At 45.6% G+C, this 19,557-nt stretch overlaps 1 protein-coding gene across 2 annotated transcripts in view; it reads right to left on the bottom strand.

Annotated features, from left to right (window-relative positions):
• Nucleotides 1-16,789, bottom strand: part of STAG1 (stromal antigen 1) — a 327,093-nt gene extending 310,304 nt beyond the window's left edge. The window contains exon 1 of one of the 2 annotated variants that reach the window (XM_053310204.1): nucleotides 16,513-16,789. The gene's annotated coding sequence lies outside the window, so the exon portion shown is untranslated. The remainder of the gene's footprint in view (nucleotides 1-16,512) is intronic. The other variant, XM_053310205.1, reaches the window with a different exon arrangement.
• Between the last annotated feature and the right edge of the window lie 2,768 nt (nucleotides 16,790-19,557).

Raw genomic sequence — 19,557 nt, 5'->3', positions numbered from 1 at the left:
AAAAGGAGGGCTAACCTGGCAGCCCGAAGCGCTAGTCAGTTGATGCTCCACTTCTTTTCTGACTCCCGCCAGATTCCCTGAGCTGGCTGGCCCCGTACAGCTGGCGTCCGTGGTGATCAAGGTTCTCTTCTGTTCCGTGAATGGCAACCCCTGTTCCAATGCCGTGGAGAGCCACCAGTGGAAGGACTGCTTCACCTCGTTTGAGAGGGCCACTGAGACATGGGAGACAGACGTTATGTCTTCCTGGTGTGGCAGCAGGAGCCATTGTAGGGGGCAGGAATGCCACCGGGCCCACGGAACCGAGTCCATGGCAGCCGTCATCATGCCCAAGATCTGCACTAAGAGCATCAGATCCACTGATTCTGCCTGAAGGAGAGGAAGCAGGGCAGAGGTGAGTCTGGTTCTCCTGTCTTCCAGCAGCGTCACCAGAGCTGGAATCATGTGGAAGACCACCCCCAGGTGTTGGAGAGACTGCGAGGGATGGAGATGGCTCTTCTCCAGATTCACGACAAAGCCGTGGTCCCGGAGGCAATCCAGAGTGACTTGGATGTGGCGAGAGGCAGTCTTGAACGATGCGGCTCTGATCAGCAGGTCATCCAAAGAAGGGTGAATGCAGACCCCTTGAAGACACTGGTGAGCTGTGATGGCCACCATTATCTTTGTGAACACCTGAGGGCTGAGGAGAGGCCCAACAGGAGAGCATAATACTGGTAATGGTGACCGTCGTGGAAGAAGCGCAGGAATCTTCTGTGGGCCTGAAGGATCGGAACATGCAAGTAAGCCTCAGAGAGATCCACAGAGGCCAGGAAATCTCCAGGAAGGATGGCTTGTTTGATAGACTGAAGAGACTCCAACCAGAACTTGCGCTTCCTGATAAACTTGTTGAGGCGTCTGAGGTTCAAGACCGCTCTCCAGGATCTGTCTTTCTTCGGCACAAGGAAAAGAAGTGAGTAAGCGCCAGAACATGTTTCGGTCCAAGGAACCGGTTCAATAGCTTGCGTCTGGAGAAGGTGTAGAATCGCCTCTGCCATCAGGCAATGTTTCTGGGGCCGTTGAGAGTGGGGGGTGATAAAGAAAAAGTCTCTAGGAAGGGCAGAGAAGTCGAGAGCGTAGCCTTTGGTGACTGTATCCAGCACCCACTGATCCTGGGTGGTAGACAGCCACGTGGGGGCGAAGCGCTGAAGCCTGCCCCCTATGGCCAAGTAGTCATTGGCGCTTACCGTACTGGGTGGGGTGTGTGAGTGATTTGCCATTTTGTTGCCTGAAAGAGCCCCTACCCCAGGATCTCCATCTGGAAAAACCCCTGAAATTTGAGTCCATGAAAACCCCTAAGAAAATCCCTCTTGGTAGAAGACATGGCCTTCTTCTTGTCTTTGGTATCCACCAGGACGGGAACTAGAGAAGGACCAAAAAGATTAGTACTCACATAAGAGGAGGCCTGAAGGGCCATTTCTGACTTAGAATCAACTGCCACCCTTTTAGCCATAAGACCCTACTCAGAGCTACCCCTGATGCCAAAGCTCTCAAAGCGTGCTGTACACAGTCAAGGCTACAGTCCGCCATAAAGGCGGCTGCCTTAGCAATTTTATTAAGGCCTTGATGGAGCTTGGGGTTGTCCGGTGGTACCAGGGCAGCTAACTGCTTTGCCCAGAGGATGGAGGCCCTTGCAAAAATGGAATTTGCCGTAGCTGCTTTAATTACTGTGGCCGAAACTTCATGTGATTTTTTTAAATAAAGTATCAGTTTTCTTATCCTCTGCAGACTTTAGTTGTTCTTGACTTTCCATATTCAACAGAGACCCCGAAATCATTTGGACAATGGGGGGTCCACCCTGGGGGTGGCCAAAAGGGCAGAAACTTCGGAAGACAGGGTATAGTGTTTCCTAGCGAGAGAACCAATGGGCCTGTTAGATGCAGGGTTTTGCCATTCTGCAAGCATCACCTGCTTAAACACAGTGGGGAAAGGGATGGAGAAAGACACTCCTGAAGATGAGGGGAAAACCTCCTGGTCCAACTCAGAAGGGGGAACCACTTCCACAGAAGAAATGTCCTTAATAGCCCTCTTGGCTTTAGTCAAGATTACATCAAAATCAGAGGTGGAAAAGAGGCGTACCGATAGGGGGGGGGCAGGAGCCTCCTCCTCTTCAGAAAGTTCACCCTCTTTGTCTGAGGCTTTAGCGAAATTCACAGGAAGTTCTGGGTCTGAAGCCAAAGCCTGGGGCTGGAGAGGAACAGGTAAGGTAGGCAATCCGGAATTAAGAGGCAAAACATTGGGATGAGCTAATGGCAAGGAAGCTGAAGGTTAAGCTCCTAGCAGTTCTCCATGCCTCATCAATGCCCTAGGGGGCCTAGGCTCAGGCTCAGAGTCAGAGGAGGGAGACGAGGGAGGAGGAGCAGCAGCGTTGGTGGCATCTCCTGGAGGCGGCGGGCAGAGCTGGCTGTAGGTCGGGGCGTGGGGCAGGCGGTTGTGAAGCGCCTTGACCGACCAAAGGAAGGTATTCCTTAACCAAAAAATTACGAAGCCAGTCTGTGACATCCACTGGAAGGGGGGAGGGACCCTGGGCAAACAGAAATGGAGGTACCTGAAGGCTGGACAGCCGAAGGTTGTGCGGCGGAATCGGCAAAACTTCTCCTAGCCCTTCAATGTGTGGCAGAGCCACTCCTGCAGCCGCACCATCGGGCTGAGAAACAGGGGGAACACGGACCAGCCAGTTCACCACCCGTACAGAGCACTGGTAAGGTGCTAATGGATGCCGACTCCCCTTGCCGGTCACCTTTGTCCCGCTTATTTTTCTGCTCCGTTTGCAGACCGCCTGGGTAAGGAGACTCACACTCAAGTGGGCAGATTCCGAGAGCTTTTTGGCTTTTTTCTGATTTTATTGCCCTCCTTCGTTTTAGCCTTCTTGAGCTTGCGCGGCAAGAGAAATGGCATGGGGGGGGGCCGCCATCGAAGCGGGAATGGCCATTCCTGAGGTAGTCGGAGTGCCCACAAAGGGCTGAGGCTTCTTTGCTGCCAAGTCCAGGGCTATAGAGCCCTCGGAAAGAGAACCCTTAAGCATTTCCTCTGCATGTGCTACCTCCATTGAATGCAGCTCAACAAAAAGGTGCCCAGCCGCAAAAACAAACAAACACTCCAAAAATGAAAGTAACTCCAATCAGCCGAATAGAAATAAAAAAGTACTCTTATGCAATATTAAGTAAGTAAAAGAAACGAAAAAACCTATAGGCAGTTCCTTCCCACCCTTGCACACTCAAAGAAGGGGGAAGGTAGAGGAAAGGAAATTTCCAGCAGAGCTAGAAACAATCATGGCTGAGCCTTCAGCAGACAAGACCAGAACTGGGGACGGTACCCTGCAGTGGGAGGATCTCCACAAATTGGATTTCTGGCCTGTCTTGAGCATGCTCAGTGCTTGATCCCATTGTGATGAACTCCAGACAGGGGGGAAAGTACAATGGAACATAGGAAGCTGCCATATACAAGTCAGACCATAAGTCCATCTAGCTCAGTATTGTCTACACAGACTGGCAGCAACTTCTCCAAGGCTGCAGGAAGGAATCTCTCTTAACCCTATCTTGTAGATGCCAGGGAGGGAACTTGGAACCTTCTGCTCTTCCCAGAGCAGCTCTATCCCCTAATGGGAAAATCTTACAGTGTTCACACAACAAGTCATATGCAACCAGGGCAAATTCATATGCAACCAGGGCAGACCCTGTTTATGTCATACTTGCTACCACAAGACCAGCTGTCCTCTAAAGTAAAGGCAAAGTAATGCAACAGCAGATTACTCCCTTTCCACTCTTGCACACAGACAAGTGAGGAGAATGGAACTAACCTGAGTAAAGGTAAGAAAATACTATTTGAGCAAGACCAGAACTGGGGCTTTACTGACAGCTACCTATGGGAACTAGCCTGATCAATTTTAACTGGCCCTGTCTCAGAGCATGCAGTGGGTAATAACCCAGTGTTGGATGACCTCCCTATACCGAGGAAAAATTGAGGCATGTTCTCTACTCTCATTTTATTTTTGTTAATTTCATGAGATCTAGCACTTATCACTATTCTTGTTATAAATGTATTCTATGTATTCAGAGAGCACAGTCAAAGCTGAATGACTTCAATAAGTGTCTGAAATCATTCCCATAGACTCCAGACTATGTACTTGACCTCACAGGCATAATATAAATGGCGTAGGGCAGTAATATCATTTTCTCTTTTAAATGGGAATAGGTTTTATAGGAGACCCTCTATTATTGTGGGAGTTATGTACCATGATACCACTATGAATGCCAAAACTGCAATCATTGAAACCTTGTGCCTATAGGGATGATGGGGTGGGGTTCGATGGTACCTAAAAAAAGTGTTACAAAAAGCATTGTAATAGAATTGTAATAGCATAGAAACAAACAAGTACAGCACTGTATCTTGGCCACTCCAGTTCCCCAAGTAATGGCCCCAAAAACAAAATCCTCCAAATTCCACCAAAAGAACCCCCCAAAAAACTGCAACATGCTGTTAATGGAACTGCCTCAGGGTGATTGGTGAACACCCCAAAATTGCATTTGGGTTTTGTGTGGGGAAATTAACTCAAGAGTGAAGCAGTTCCACATCAGAATAATTTTTGTGCAAAGTTTGGGGGGAAGGAAGGACTGAGAAGAATTGGCCCTGTTAAAAAACAAAGGGTTTTTTTGAGGTTAAGAGGTACAATTGAGTGCCAATTAAAGCAATATTATTAGTAAAAATATGTTACAAGAATAAACATCTAACTGCTAAGAGAAAATTTAGCTCAGTGTCTAAATTAAAGTAGCTTCCAGATTGACCAGAGAAAGGAGGCCCAGAGAAACAGGAGCTGGTTTTGTGCGCAGCAGTTATCAAACAACCTCATACCTTCATTGGCGAGTGGATCCTTATAGCTCGAGCACAATGGAAGGACCTATTTCCTTGGGCATGAACCAGGAAACAGCAAGCAGGAGCGAGGAGCCAAGGGGGTTAGTCGGCAAAGATAGATCCAATAAGTGTGTGTTCTCAGGTAGCCAACTTCTGGTGGTAGCAAGGCTGACTGCGCAGATCCGGCCAGACAAAAGGACTGATCTGGAGCCTGGAAAAGTTCTTGGCACACAGCGCACGACATTGCCGGGTGTAAGGGCAGATGCCAGATCTAGCATCCAAGGTGTGGGTGACTCTACTGGAATCCAAAAGGAGCACACAGGGGAACACACAATAGGTCCTGAGAAGCACACTGGCTCAAGGAACCAGGGGCAATTAAAGCCCAAATTGTGCCCTGGGGCAACATTCTAGTTGCTCTTCTTTCTTGAGAGTGCAGGGAATCTCAAAAGATCCCATTGTTTGTGTTTGCTGTGCTGCATTACAACACAACACAATGCCTGAATAGGTCAATTGCACCCTTAATGCAAATGAAGTGATTGCATGTTATCACATGTTATCTCTTTAAGTCAGAAGAACCTAGTAAACTAATCAGTATCTTAATGGGCACATCTCTTCATTTTTAATGAGTGCTAGATCTCATGAAATTAGCTTTCTTCTGATATGGAGGAAATCTGCATTGCAGAGCCTTATCTGACTTCCCTGCTGAGGTAATTGGTTTCTAGCTCATTTGAGGCATCTATGGAGGGAAGGTAGACCAAAGGAGCATCAATCGTGCAGAGAGACCTTGAATAGAGAGTTAACTTTTGCAAGTTAACCTCAGGAATCTACTTCAGGGTCCCAGCATGGGGAAGGCGCAAGGCTAGTTCCCTTTCAATTTGGCTTTGGAAGCTGCTAGATCTAGAGGTAATTGTCCCACTGCCTACTAAGTGACTGATCCTCAATATGCCAACCAATGGAGGGTTCACAATCCTGTGAGGTTCCTGAGCATGTCAAAAGTGAGACCCATAAACCTGCAGTCTCAAACATAAGCAGAGAGACTTCTGGGAGCCTGTTGAAAAGAAGTGCTAGCAACAATGGCTCCACACTGGCTTCAGAAGTGCCTCCAAGCCAGAAACCATTTACAGGTCTACAATCACATTGTTTCTTTAAGTATAATTTATTCAGACAATTAGTCCAAAAGTCATAATTTAGTTTTAAATTTTGAATTTTGTTTAAAATGGACTGCAATTTGCTGAACTCCAAGAAATCCAGCATCTCTGTAAGCCAGTTTCTTCTATTTTTATCAACTTTTTGACTGCTTCTCATAAACTGTCAAACTTACATACAGTGCAGCACCCTGCCAACTGAAGAGTGGGGTGAGCATGTTCATTTTGTGCATCCCCAAACCACATCCTCACTTCTACCAAACTAGCAGAAGCTCTGTCACAACTACTGAATGTATCATCGCTGCAGTGTTAAGCCTCCTGTTTTCCCAATGGGAAGCTGCAGCGATGATGCAGTTCTTAGGAGCCATGGAAGCCCTGAGAGCTTGGCATTTATTTACTACATTTATATCCCACTCTTCCTCCAAGGAGCCCTCAATAAAAGTGAGAATGTAGTTTGAGGATGCACAGAATGAGTATGCACGCCCAACTCTTGAGTCACTGGGGTATTGTGCTGTATTCTAAGCCAGTATCTACATTATAATAAAACTAAGTTAGTTACTATGCTTTCTGGACTTCTCCAGTGTCTTGCAAATACAGAAAGCACTCACTTTCAGAAAGGGAGAAAAAGACTTGCGGGGGGGGGGGGGGAGAGAAGAGATTTACTGAATACAATTTTGCCACATGAAACTTTGTCTAATCAATCATATTTTCTGAGCTATCACGATCAGCAGTTCTACTTCTTCTGATCCTTCATCTTTATCATATTAATGATTGATGAAAACTGAATTGCCTGGATTACCAAGCCTCTGTACTTTTTCACAAGTTCATTTCCAGCCCTTCACATCTCTAATCATAATTAGCTTCTGATGCTGACAGTCCTGCTATAGTGCTAGAAGTGGCTCTTCCCAGGTAAAACTTGAGGTAATTAAATTTATCCATTTTAATCAGCTTTCTGCTCTGGTGAACAGAATTAAAGGAGTGACTGCAACATCCTTGCCAATAAATGCTATTCCAGGAAAAAAGTATGGAATCCCTTGCTAATTTAGGGAGTTTGACCACCTGTGGGAGTTCTCTTCTTGCTGAAGAAATTCACTTTCTGCTCCATGTTCTGTGTTAACAGCTGCCAATCATGTTTTCTACACAATAACAGGGTTCTTACATTCCTGTGCAGCCTCTATCTCCCTCTCTAAGTGATCAAGTTCAGTGGTTCCCACTTCAATTTTTTTCATCAAATTCACCTACTATGCCTTCCTTTACTATAATCAGCAGATTCAATGTTTCTTCAGAGATACATCTCTCTCAAGTTAGTTCAGATCTTGCTCAATTCTCTATAGCAACTTCTTTGTCAAGGTTCAAGTCACTGCTCTTCTGCATTTCCAGAGTATTAGTCATCCTTTAAATTAATGTGTAGGTGGCTAGTGGTGTGCACGGAACCACGGAGGCATGGTCCGGCACTGCGGGGGGGGGGGGTGTCTAGCTTTAAGGGGGGGGTAGTACTTACCCCTCCCATCGCTCTTCCCCCTCTGGCGCTGCAGTTAAAAGTGAAGTTTTGGGGGCGGCAGCGTTCCTCCCTGCTGCCCCTGCCCCCGTCATTGCCTCCGAGTAAAGTACCAGCATGCATGTGCCCATCACCGCTGCGCGCACGCACACACAAGGCACATGTGTGCTGGTACTTTACTCTACTTCCAGGCAACGACGGGGGCAGGGGCAGCAGGGAGGAACGCTGCCGCCCCAAAACTTCACTTTTAACTGCAGCACCAGAGGGGGAAGAGCGGCGGGAGGGGTAAGTACTACCCCCCCACCCTTAAAGCTAGACCCAGCCCCAGTGCCGGACCGCTGTACCAGCCAGGTTCCAAACTGGGTCGGAGACCTCTAACGTGGCCTCCAGACTGGTTCGTGCACACCACTATAGGTAGCCCTTAGTTTCCAGATTTTTGCACCAAATGTTTTTGAAATTATTTGAGGATGAAGATCAATACCATATTAAACATAGTTATTACACTAAATTACCACTCGGTTAATTATAATATTTCTTTAATGACTGTTCTCTGAACACTTTCTTAACATAAACAGCTCTCACTGGTGTAATACAATATGTTTAATAAGTAAGGTTCATTCAGAGTTTGTACAAAATGGTTTATATTAAATTAAAGCAGAAAAATGCCTAACATCAAATCGTCATATTCAGAACTGAATGCTGTCCACCCGACCTCCAACCTCCTGTTAATTATCAAGGTTCTATTCCCTCTGAATGCCAGTACCCTGTTCCAAAATGGATCACAATCTAAAAAGAACACCAGCAACCGTCTAAAGGTGGCACCACTGTGCTGGAATGAGTAGCGACAGCTGCTCTCCCCCTGCTAAACATGAATCACCAATTTAAAAGATACCTCTGAGCCCAGTTAGCAAGGATTATGATCCAAGTCATTTGATCTCCGGTTTCTCTAGCAAGTCATCATCTGAAAAAGATGTCCTACCTTAGAGCGGTTATTTTGGAATAAAATTAAAATGTAGCTCATTATAACAGCAAATATCACTATACAACACTGGGTATATATTATCCTCCAGTAGATTCCTTGCTTGAAATTTGACCTCAGGGTATGATTATGGATAAACGTTTTGCCAGTTTGGTTTTAGGGATGTGCACGGACCGGTCCGAAGCCCAGTCTAAGGCCTCCAGATCAGTCCGGACCTGGGGCCGGTCTGGCACTGAGGAGTGTGGTTCTTTAAAGGTGGGGAGGTGTACTTACTCCTCCTGCCACTTTTCCCCCTCCAGCGCCCCCGGTTTTGTAAGCATTTGGGACAGCAGGGTACCTTCCTGCCGCCCCTACCCCAGTTCGTCAAATGGCTTCAAAAGCCTCACTGCGCGGGCGCATGGACATGACACGTGAGACATGCACAGACGCAGTGAGGCTTTTGAAGCCATTTGATGAGGAATGGGGGTAGGGGCAGCAGGAAGTTACCCTGCCACCCCAAATTCTTACATAACAGGGAGCGCTGGAGGGGGGAAAGCAGCGGGAGGGATAAGTACACCCTCCCCCGCCCTTAAAGATCCATCCTCCCCAGTGCCGCACCACGGAGGTGTGGTTCCGTGCACACCATTTGGTTTGGTATATGTTGAATTGCAATTTACAACTGCATACCAAGAATGAGCAAGTTTTCTTCATCTTTTAGATATTTTCTAGCCCAAAGAACAGCATAGATGACTCAGACATTCAGGCCAACTACAACTGCAGCAACCTTTTAGATCACTATGCAACCTGCAATGAGATTTTACTACTCTTTTACCATGGTTCTTTGCACTCTAAAGTGATATACTTGGACTAGGGAGTTTCTTACTGGGCTTTTGAATACTGAATAATTGGAGCACTCATTTCCTGATTTGACATGCACAAAATCCATAGACTAACAGTCCAAATAGGTTTTCTACTTGTAAAACAATAAGCCTTCTATATATCACAAGCAGAGTAGGTCAATAGTTTCTGAAAAGTTGGAAGCTCCTCCCTCCCTCCGCTTTCTAATGTATAAACTATAGAGTTGCAAAACATAAGGGTTAGACTGGCACTCATCAAGTCATATCAGGACTCCTAGACTGAGCAGCTTCACTTTTATTACACACAGCTTCTTGACCATTCTGAACCAGAAACCTGAACAATTCAGAAACTTTTTCCTCCCGACTACTAATCACTCTGCAAGTTCTTTTCCTTACTCCTGCAAGAAAGCCTTTTAAAAAAAAATCCCTTCTCTTTGGTGAGGCAGTGGCCTTTTGACTCTACTATAAATGAATAGCTATTCCATAGCTAAAATGTCAGCTTTTCTCCTTAACCCCTTCTGAGCAACAACTGAATACTATAGTCATCATAGCTAGCTACTCAGAGAAACCATTTCCAGTTATCCAAAGTTGCCCAAATACCAGAAGTATGCACAGATATTTTGGGCTTTACTAGACATGATCTTCCAATTATGTTTCCCAAAGATGTTGAGTTCAGTAGAGGCTTAACCACCCAAGCCTTAGGTTCAGCCAGGTTTATACAATTCTATAAGGTTCTAGTAAATTACATCCACATCAGTTAATTATTTCCAACATAATGAATTTCATCTACATGATACATAACGAACTGCTTTGTGATGTTTCAGTTGTTCTTAATGAAGATATAGTGCTACTGTAAAAGAACCAGTAAAACATCAGAGTAGCAAGCTTTCAAGTTCTCTAGAAATTTTCTTCAGGTTGGCAATTAAAAAAGAGAGAGGTAGAAGAAAGGATGAAGGTGATTGGCCAGAAAATCATTCTCAGATGTTGAGTTAATATTTAAAACAGATTACTTTATCAAGTAAATGTGTGTGCACTTCAGTATAATCAGTTTCTTCCTTCAGGGAATACTTAAACGACTATGCAATACATCTAAGATCAACTATTGCTTGATATTTTCAGTTTGTTACACAGTTTTAGCATGTTATAAAATAATGAAGCCTGCATGTAATAAGCACATCTGTACATAGGCTTCTTATCCGTTGAGTTACTTGCTTGTGTCAAATTGCCACTTTCCCCCAAGATACATAAAGTATGACCATAGCACTAAACACAGCACAGCAGATATTCAAAGTGCCTGCAGGATATAGCTGCAGTGGCATTAAAGGCTGTTTTAAAGCAGTATAATAGGTAAAATTTATTTTTTAATTTAAGCAAGGGAGCAATTCCATATGTTCAGCTGGGCAAACATAGAGCTGTGTTGAGCTTTCAACTAGACAAGTGAAATCTGGATTCAATTTCCCACTCAGCCACAAAGCTCACTGGGTGAGTTCAGGTCAACTAAACCTATCCCAAAAGTTTTTATGAATACAGAGTGAGAAAACTGAAAACACCCAAAATCCTTGGAGAACAGTGAAACACACCAAAAAAAATTGTGTTTGCTAGTTTAAAAACTAGCACAGAATTCATTATATGCTATACTGTTACAACTTTAATGCTGAACTCTAAGGACGTTTTGTGCATGGGTGGTCAACCTGTAGTATACATGATACAGATAGCTGGGATGTGTGGCACACCTGCGCAGGAGGGGCTTGAAGGTCTGATGCAGCATGTTCTTTGGCTCACTAGACCAGCTGCAAAATTACACCAAGGCACAGCTGGGGGAAGGGGACACGGTCTCATATTTTGGAATAGTGTACTTGCTAAACACAGTTGGCCATCTCTGGTTTTGAGTTTTGTTCATAACAAAGATTTCCACTGTAAAAGAGATTATGCAAGTTTGTAAAGTTTGTATCAGAACAGATTGTTAGGGCTTAGCTACATATAGAGAATACTAAGCCTTCATAGCAGTTTACAAGAGGAAAATTGTTTTAGAAGGGAAGGACAAAAGAGGAGATAAAGGGAAAATTTCAACAGCTGTGGACAAACTAGTGGAACCAAAAATTTTCACAATTGTCTGTAAGCCAGAACCTAGCAATCACAACCTTGGCCACAAGTACTGAGGAGGAAAATTACTCATCTGAATAGTCTGAGCACTTAGAAGTTATCTATAAATGCTATATTTAACGCATACAATCTCTTGACTCATAACATGTCACTCTTCATTGATATTGTGATATTAAACACACACAGGGAAACATTTTTATTAAAATAGTACAATTAGGATTTTCTGGAGACAGTACAGATTTTCTTTATGCATGTGTTTTCCAAGTTGAAGAAATGATAATGAACCAGAGATCAGTGTGAGAGAAAGTGTTCAAAGATGCCTAACAGTTTCAGACTGAAATTAAATTCAGTTTCAGACTGAAATTAACAAACTATGTGAAGGCTGAGCAATCCCCATGACAATTCCTGCTGCTTGTCCAAACAGCTGCCCAGAATCTAAGCAAATCAGCATAGATGGATGGCATAAGCCAAAGGAGTGCCTGTTGCTGAAACACTGCACTACTTAGGAACATAGGAAACTGCCATACACTGAGTCAGACCATTGGTCTATCTAGCTCAGTATTGCCTTCACAGACTGGCAGCAGCTTCTCCAAGGTTGCAGGCAGGAATCTCTCTCAGCCCCACCTGCAAACAGAAAGCTAGTGAGCTAGGCAAAACATTCAGGGAAACCCACTCACATTTCTGCCACATTTCTTAAAAGAGTGTGTGGTAGCCAAAAGAGTGTGGCAGGGAGTAAGCAAGCTGTTAGAGTGGCCTGATTTGGAAAAACAGACTTGGGAAGAACTAACCTCGGGTTTGAGCGATAGAACCTCTTTTCGAGGTCCCAGAAAGAAACCTTCAAGGAAACGGGATGGAACGGATGCCCTCATACTAGGGAACTGGAACGTTCCCCTTCTCATAATCAGGTTAGTAAACCTGTATGTCATTTATGCAATGCTCCTGCATAGGAATAGGGAGGGAAGAAGCGACCAAGAAGTTCATGCAGATGAGACAGTAAATCTCTTCTGGAAAAGTTTGTATGGTTATATGCAAAAAGACAAGAGTATCTCTTCTGAACAGCAATGGGACAAATGATGGAAATGGACATTGGACGTAACCCCCCGCCCCGATTACCTGATGTGCCTTGTAATCCCCCAACTCTGAGTTACAGTACTACCTGCATATACTTCATAACCTTGTGGGTTTCCAAATCCTTGTGTGTAAATCTTTGTAGATATATCATGTACAAACAACCACTTTGTATATAATTGTGCTTTGGCAACGTACTGTATGCTTTGGTAGTTTGTTGGTTCAATAAAAAAATCTTGTCCTATAAAAAAAATCTTGTCCTATCTTGGAGAAGCCAGGGAGGGAACTTGAAACCTTCTGCTCTTCCCAGAGCGGCTCCATCCCAAGGGGAATATCTTGCATTGCTCACACATCAAGTATCCCATTCATATGCAACCAGGGCAGACCCTGCTTAGCTATGGGGACAAGTCATGCTTGCTACCACACAGTACTGGAAACAACAGCTGCAGTTAAATTGCAGTTCCATCATTAGCAGAAGTCATCTCATAATTTTTTTCCTTTAAAAAACTTGCTGTTAGTCTTTTTTCCATTGGCTCTGAGAACATGATTATGGTCCAAATGAAGAAAGTTGTCTTCTTTGGCCCAAAGCAGCCAATGAAGGTGTTTTTTGCTTGTTTAGCATTTCAGCTAACCTGTACTACAAATCCTCTAACACCACTTCCTTTACTTACCCGGCACAATATCTCCCTCAAACACCCCAGGTGTAAGACAACAATCTAATTCCACTATCAACAATGCAAGTTTTCCAAGTTCAATGAGAGCCAAACGGCAACTCTTTGGCACAATCCAGAAAAAAACCAATTTCTATTGAGATCAATATGCCTCAGATGCACAGTTAAATAATGGCATTAGAACAGAAGTTAAGGTCCCTTCCCCCGCCCCCGGCCACAGAGTACACCTTTTGGGTATAAGCACAACACCCACCATAGGACTTGCATATAGTTATTAATTTGTAAAGTGTTTACATTAATTTGAACCCTCCAGTAATAACCAAAATCATATTTAAGGAAATTTACTAAAGATGTACTATATTTTAAATTATTATTATTATTACTACATTTATATCCCGCTCTTCCTCCAAGGAGCCCAGAGCAGTGTACTACATACTTGAGTTTCTCTTTCACAACAACCCTGTGAAGTAGGTTAGGCTGAGAGAGAAGTGACTGGCCCCGAGTCACCCAGCTAGTTTCATGGCTGAATGGGGTTTTGAACTCGGGTCTCCCTGGTCCTAGTCCAGCACTCTAACCACTACACCACGCTGGCTAAGAAAATAAGATCTATTCATCCTGCTCTCACTGAAAAATCATACTCATAAACCAAGGAAAAACCTAATCCCACAATGGGTCGTTGCCTACTGAATTTCATAATAAAATAAATTGCTCAATTTACTTGGATAGAGTAAGTCTAATTATTACACAGTGTTAATCATGCCTTATTTTGCTTTAACAATCCAGCAGTAGAGAATACAAATACAACAAATATTTATATACTGCTTTTCAACTAAAGTTCCGGAAGTGGTTTACATAGATAGATAGATAGATAGATATAAATAGGTATAATGGCTCCCTGTCCCCAAAGGGCTCACAATCTAAAAAAGCAACATAGACACCACCAGAGTCAGCGTGGTGTAGTGGTTAGAGTGCCAGACTAGGACTGGGGAGACCCGAGTTCAAATTCCCATTCAGCCATGATACTTGCTGGGTGACTCTGGGCCAGTCATTTCTCTCTCAGCCTAACCTACTTCACAGGGTTGTTGTGAGGAGAAACTCAAGTATGTAGTACATCGCTCTGGGCCTCTTTGGAGAAAGAGCAGGATATAAAATGTAATAAATAAATAAATAAATAAAATAACAGCCATTCAAGGGATGTTGTGCTGGGGATGGATAAGGCCAGTTGCTCTTCTCCCTGCTAAACAAAGAGAATCACTACTTTTAAAAGGTGCCTATTTGCTCTCAGTTAACAGGGGACTCCAAGTTACACTATTTTGTAGATGTAAACACAGGAAGGAGTCTTAATCTTATCTTTATGACTGCTCCTTGGTACCCAAGACTGTCTTTAACAGTCTGGGCTGATTAATAACATGCAGTACTTAAGATTGTGAAAGAGTACTCTCAGGCATTCAAAATGTGGGAAAGGACTTCTCAGCCAATACGCTGTAACAAAAACATTCTGTAGAACACTACAAAAACGATCAGTATTGTCACAGGAACATAGGAAGCTGCCATATATTGAGTCAGAGCATTGGTCTATCTAGCTCAGTATTCTTCACAGACTGGCAGTGGCTTCTCCAAGGTTGCAGGCAGGAATCTCTCTCAGCCCTATCTTGGAGAAGCCAAGGAGGGAACTTGAAAGCTTCTGCTCTTCCCAGAGTAGCTCCATCCCCTGAGGGGAAGATCTTACAGTGCTCACACTTCTAATCTCCCATTCATATGCAACCAGAGTGGACCCTGCTTAGGTAAGGAAACAAGTCATGCTTGCTACCATTTGGCAATAGACAACATTAATATCACATTAAGGAGACATAAGTTCCTTTGGAATAAGATTGTATGTTTATACCAATATAGGAAACTCATCTTGAAACTTGCCTCAGCAAGCCTCTTCCCTCATCAGTCCTTTCCCTTTCAGGCCAGTGAGGTACATTAGTCAAAATCAACAACAACAAATAATATTTATATACCACTTTTCAACAAAAGTTTCCAAAGCGGTTTACATAAGAAATAAATAAGATGGCTCTCTGTCCCAAAGGGCTCACACTCTAAAAACATACTGACATCCATTCCTGCAGGAAATGAATTCTAAGGACTTCTTCCTAGCCTTCTCTACTGCTGTTGGCATGATCCACTAGTTTCTGAATCTTACTCCAGGTAATACGGGCCTATACAACACTACTCAAAATTCAATACAACTTTATCGGTAAGACAATCTATTTGAATACTGTACTGTCAAAACATGCTACAGAATAAATTTGTATCTAAAGGATCCAGGCTGATCTTGGGCCCCCAGCTCAGAATTTCAGAACTTTGTTGCTATGGCCATTTATTAACCCTCTCTTTCACCTCCAGAGCACAATACTAGAATTGCCACTTTCTACCAGCTCCAAACGTGTACAGCGTCATCCCATAGTCCTGCACTACGCTCATATAGTTTCTCCCCGAACCCCTTGATCCTGTTTCTAACCTTTCCCCTGCCCTGCAGGCACCAGTTTCTTACACTCGATCCAGTACTTTAAACCTCCACCATCTAAACCGTCCAACTCAACATCTCAACCCCACTCTCTTGAACATCTATTTTAATTGAATAAGCCAGCCACCAGTAGCACTACCCCCAAATGGCCCCCTCTTTCCGCCTCCCACCACCATGGTGCTGCCCTACTGACGTTCTCGACAGTAACAAATCCCTGCCGCCAATTTCCACAGTCGCCATCCCAATCTCCCCCCCGCCCCGCTTTCCCGTCGCCGGTGCCGCCAATGGCACACAACCCGGGGGTGGGGGGGAAGCGAGGGCGGCACTAAAGTCCCTTTCGCTCAGCGCCGCCGCCTGGCCAAGAACGAGCGCTCGAGCGAAGGCAGGCCCCGTGCGGGGGCGGTCACAGAGCGGCGGGCTCCGGGCCCAGAGGAGGCACTGGCGGAGTCGGGAGGCGAGGCCGCCCCGTGGGGCCGCCGCCCTTCCATTGTCACCCCGGCCCCGCAGGGAGGGAAAGGAAGGGCAAGGCCGGGTGGGGAAGGAAGCGCCGCCACCCGGGAGGGGCCGCCGCCGCCGCATCTCCTCCGCCTCCTCCTCCCCAGGCGAGAGGCGCCCGCCCGCCGCCCGCACCCATCCTCCTTCCCTCCCTCCCGCTCTGGCTCCCGCCCGCTGGCCTGGCCCGACCCGAATGTACGAGCGAGCGAAAGCGAGAGAGAGCGAGAGCGAGCGGGCCCGCTGCTGCCCCCGCCCCTCGCGCCTCCATCTTGGATCTCAGCCTCGGAGCCCCCCTCCCTCCGCCCGCGCTGACTCTCTTACCTCAGCTGGGCCAAGCGCCCCCGGGAATCCCACGGTACCACGGGAGAAGGGTCCAGGCGGGCCGGGGCCAAGGCGGACCGGAACGAACAGGCGGCGGTGCCGGGGGCCGCACCTCAGTAGAGCCGCAATCCTAAACCGCCATCTGGCGGCATTTCCTACCCGCCAATGGCGCAGCCGCCGCCACCGCCAGTCAGACTCCGCGCGCCTCCTGCCGGCCGCGTCCACACACTACGCGAGGCAGCCCCGCCCGTCAGTAAAGGCGCCCAAAAACAGCTTTCGCGCGAAAATGGGCGCGCAAGCGCGTTACTTTTCTGGCCGCGTGCACTTACCGTACATCTCTCGCCTGCGCGCGCAGCTATTCGACCTCCAGACGGAAGTGGTCTACGTGACACTTCCGTCTTGCAAGAAGTGTCCCCTTCGCCATTTTACGGCGCGTGCTCTCGAGTGGGGGCGGTGAGTGTTTTCAGGTTTATCTTTGCAATCCGAGCTTCGTTGTGGTTCGTGAGCTCAACAGCAGAGGGAGCTGAGCGCTTAGTAATGGCGCAAACTACTGTGATATTCTATTTTTTCGGAAGCATTTAGTCTTTTAATATGGATCGAGTTCATATACGATATACTTACCAAAAAAGGCAGACACAGAGTTCAAACAAGACGGGCTTAAGTAGGACTTTTGATCTCTATGGTATTGTTTGTGTAAAATGTACATATATCAACACATTTAGAACCACTTTTTCTAGGGATCTATTTTAATACAAGAACTTCCCACCTTATTTTGAATATAGTGATGGAAAGTATGGCCTGGACGACAAAATAGGAAATACCTCCACGTGGCTATGCTAAACAAGAATTTTGGGAATACTTACTAATATACACCCAGAAGACTGGAAAAGGTTTAAGAACATAACAGAGTTAACTGGGTAACATAATCAGACCATGTCTTCTGTTTTAAACCTGTATGGCTGAGGGTGTTTCGGGATGTTTAACACAGACAGTAAACTTGGATAGGATTGCATGTGGGAGTCATTGCATTTTACACAACACTTGTGTTTGTTTGGTGGTTCAGTTTATATACTGCCCTTTGTTTGCTTATTCAATTTATATTCTGCCCTTCCTAAAATGGTGCAGGAGAGTTTACATTAAAATCAAAACCACATAAAACAATTAAAATCAGAAAACATTGAAACCCAATTAAAAATCATTAAAATTAACATTCAAACTAGATATCATTAAAAGCCAGGCTAAAAAGATAGGTCCTTAAGGTTCTCCTGAAGGCCTCCAAGTAAAAATAATAGTAGCAGAAAGGTCTTATTCAGCCATAGTTTTCTCTCCAAGAGAAAGAGTACAATAAGTTCCTATGAGAGCACAAGAATTTACAGTATTGTAACAATTCCAATTCCTTGTATGTTTCAAGTGGAAAAACATGGCAGATTTTAGATGTGCACGGGACTGGCGGGGGGGGGCTGGCTTTAAGGGCAGGGAGGATGCACACACACACACACACACCCCACGCTGTGTTTCCCCTGCCGGAGTATGATTTCCTAAAAGCCCATCGGGGAGGCAGCGTACCTCCCTGCCTCCCTGTCCCGACAACTGGATATAACCGGAAGTACTAGCTGCACCTGCGCACGCTAAGTGCATCCTCCCCTACTCTTAAAACTATCCCCCCCCCCCACCGTTGAACCTTCAAGCAGGCCAGGGTTTGAACCGATTCAGAGGCCCATAAAAGGGCCTCCAAACCAGTTCGTGCACATCCCCAGTACACACCTATCTAGGAATAAACTCCACTGAACTGAGACTTCCTTAAAAACCCTCAAGATAAAACATTTACTTAAGAAAATAGCAGCCCAATCCTACTATACTGAAAACATATAGTACAATCATAATCTCAGTCTTATGATTGTCTCAGTCATAATCACGCCCAGCGGCAGAGTCAACAGCACAAAAGTTGCAGAAGCAAAAGCTAAACAGAAACTCTCCCAGCAAATACTATATACTCCCTGGAAATTGCTTTCACCCACCAATCACAATATTACACACTGACAATATGACACATGCACAGGGTAAATCTCATATTACCCACGCACAGAAGGGAAGGCATTAATATATGTCAACTGATTAACCCCATGATTGACCAATAAAGTATTTACATATCCTCTATGCACAACATCACATTATATGAGAGCGAAAGTGATATAGTGGTTAAAATGTAGGACTAGGAACAGGGAGACTGTTCAGATCTCCATTTGACCATGAAACTCATTGGGTGACTCTGGGCCAGTCACTTATCTCTCAGCCTAACCTACCTCACAGGTTGTTGTGGGGATAAACATAACCCTGTTCTGCTGTGGCAACAATGCCTCCATGCCAAGTCTTACTGTGTTGTGTGAGAGAAAACAGCATTTTCATCCATGCCTTAGTCACATTACATTTGAATTTTTATTATTATTACATGTTTATATCCCACTCTTCCTCCAAATAGCCCAGAGAGGTGTACTACATACTTAAGTTTCTCCTTCTAGGGAGGAGAGCTGGTCTAGTGGTAGCAAGCATGACCCTTAGCTAAGCAGGGTCCAATGTGGTTGCATATGAATGGGAGACTAGAAGTGTGAGCACTGTAAGATTTTCCCCTCAGGGGATGGAGCCATTCTGGGAAGCAGGGGCGGAGCCACCATTGGGCCAACGGGTTCAAAGAACCCGGGCCAGTGACCAATCAGGAGCCACGACACGCCCCCCTGACGTCAGACGCAGTAGTTTAGCTCCCAAGCGGGGGCCGCGCAGCCCCTTCAGGAACTAAACTAAGGCTGGTGCTGCATTTGCAGCGGCAGCCAGGAGCGGCTCTTCCCTTCAAAGGCAGGGAAGAGTCGCTCCTGGCTGCGCGCTGCAAATGCAGCACCAGCCTAACTAGCTCCTGAAGGGGCTGCGCGGCCCCTTCAGGAGCTAAGACTGGTGCTGCGTTCGCAACACAGCCCAGGAGCGGCTCTTCCCTGCAGGGAAGAGCCGCTCCTGGGCTGTGCTGTGAAAGCAGCACGAGCCTTCTAACTGTCG

This window comes from Hemicordylus capensis, chromosome 3 (assembly GCF_027244095.1).
Source record: "Hemicordylus capensis ecotype Gifberg chromosome 3, rHemCap1.1.pri, whole genome shotgun sequence".
Classification (NCBI taxonomy): Eukaryota; Metazoa; Chordata; class Lepidosauria; order Squamata; family Cordylidae; genus Hemicordylus; species Hemicordylus capensis.
Note: the sequence above shows the minus strand (reverse complement) of the source record. Positions and strands in the feature narration are given on the sequence as shown.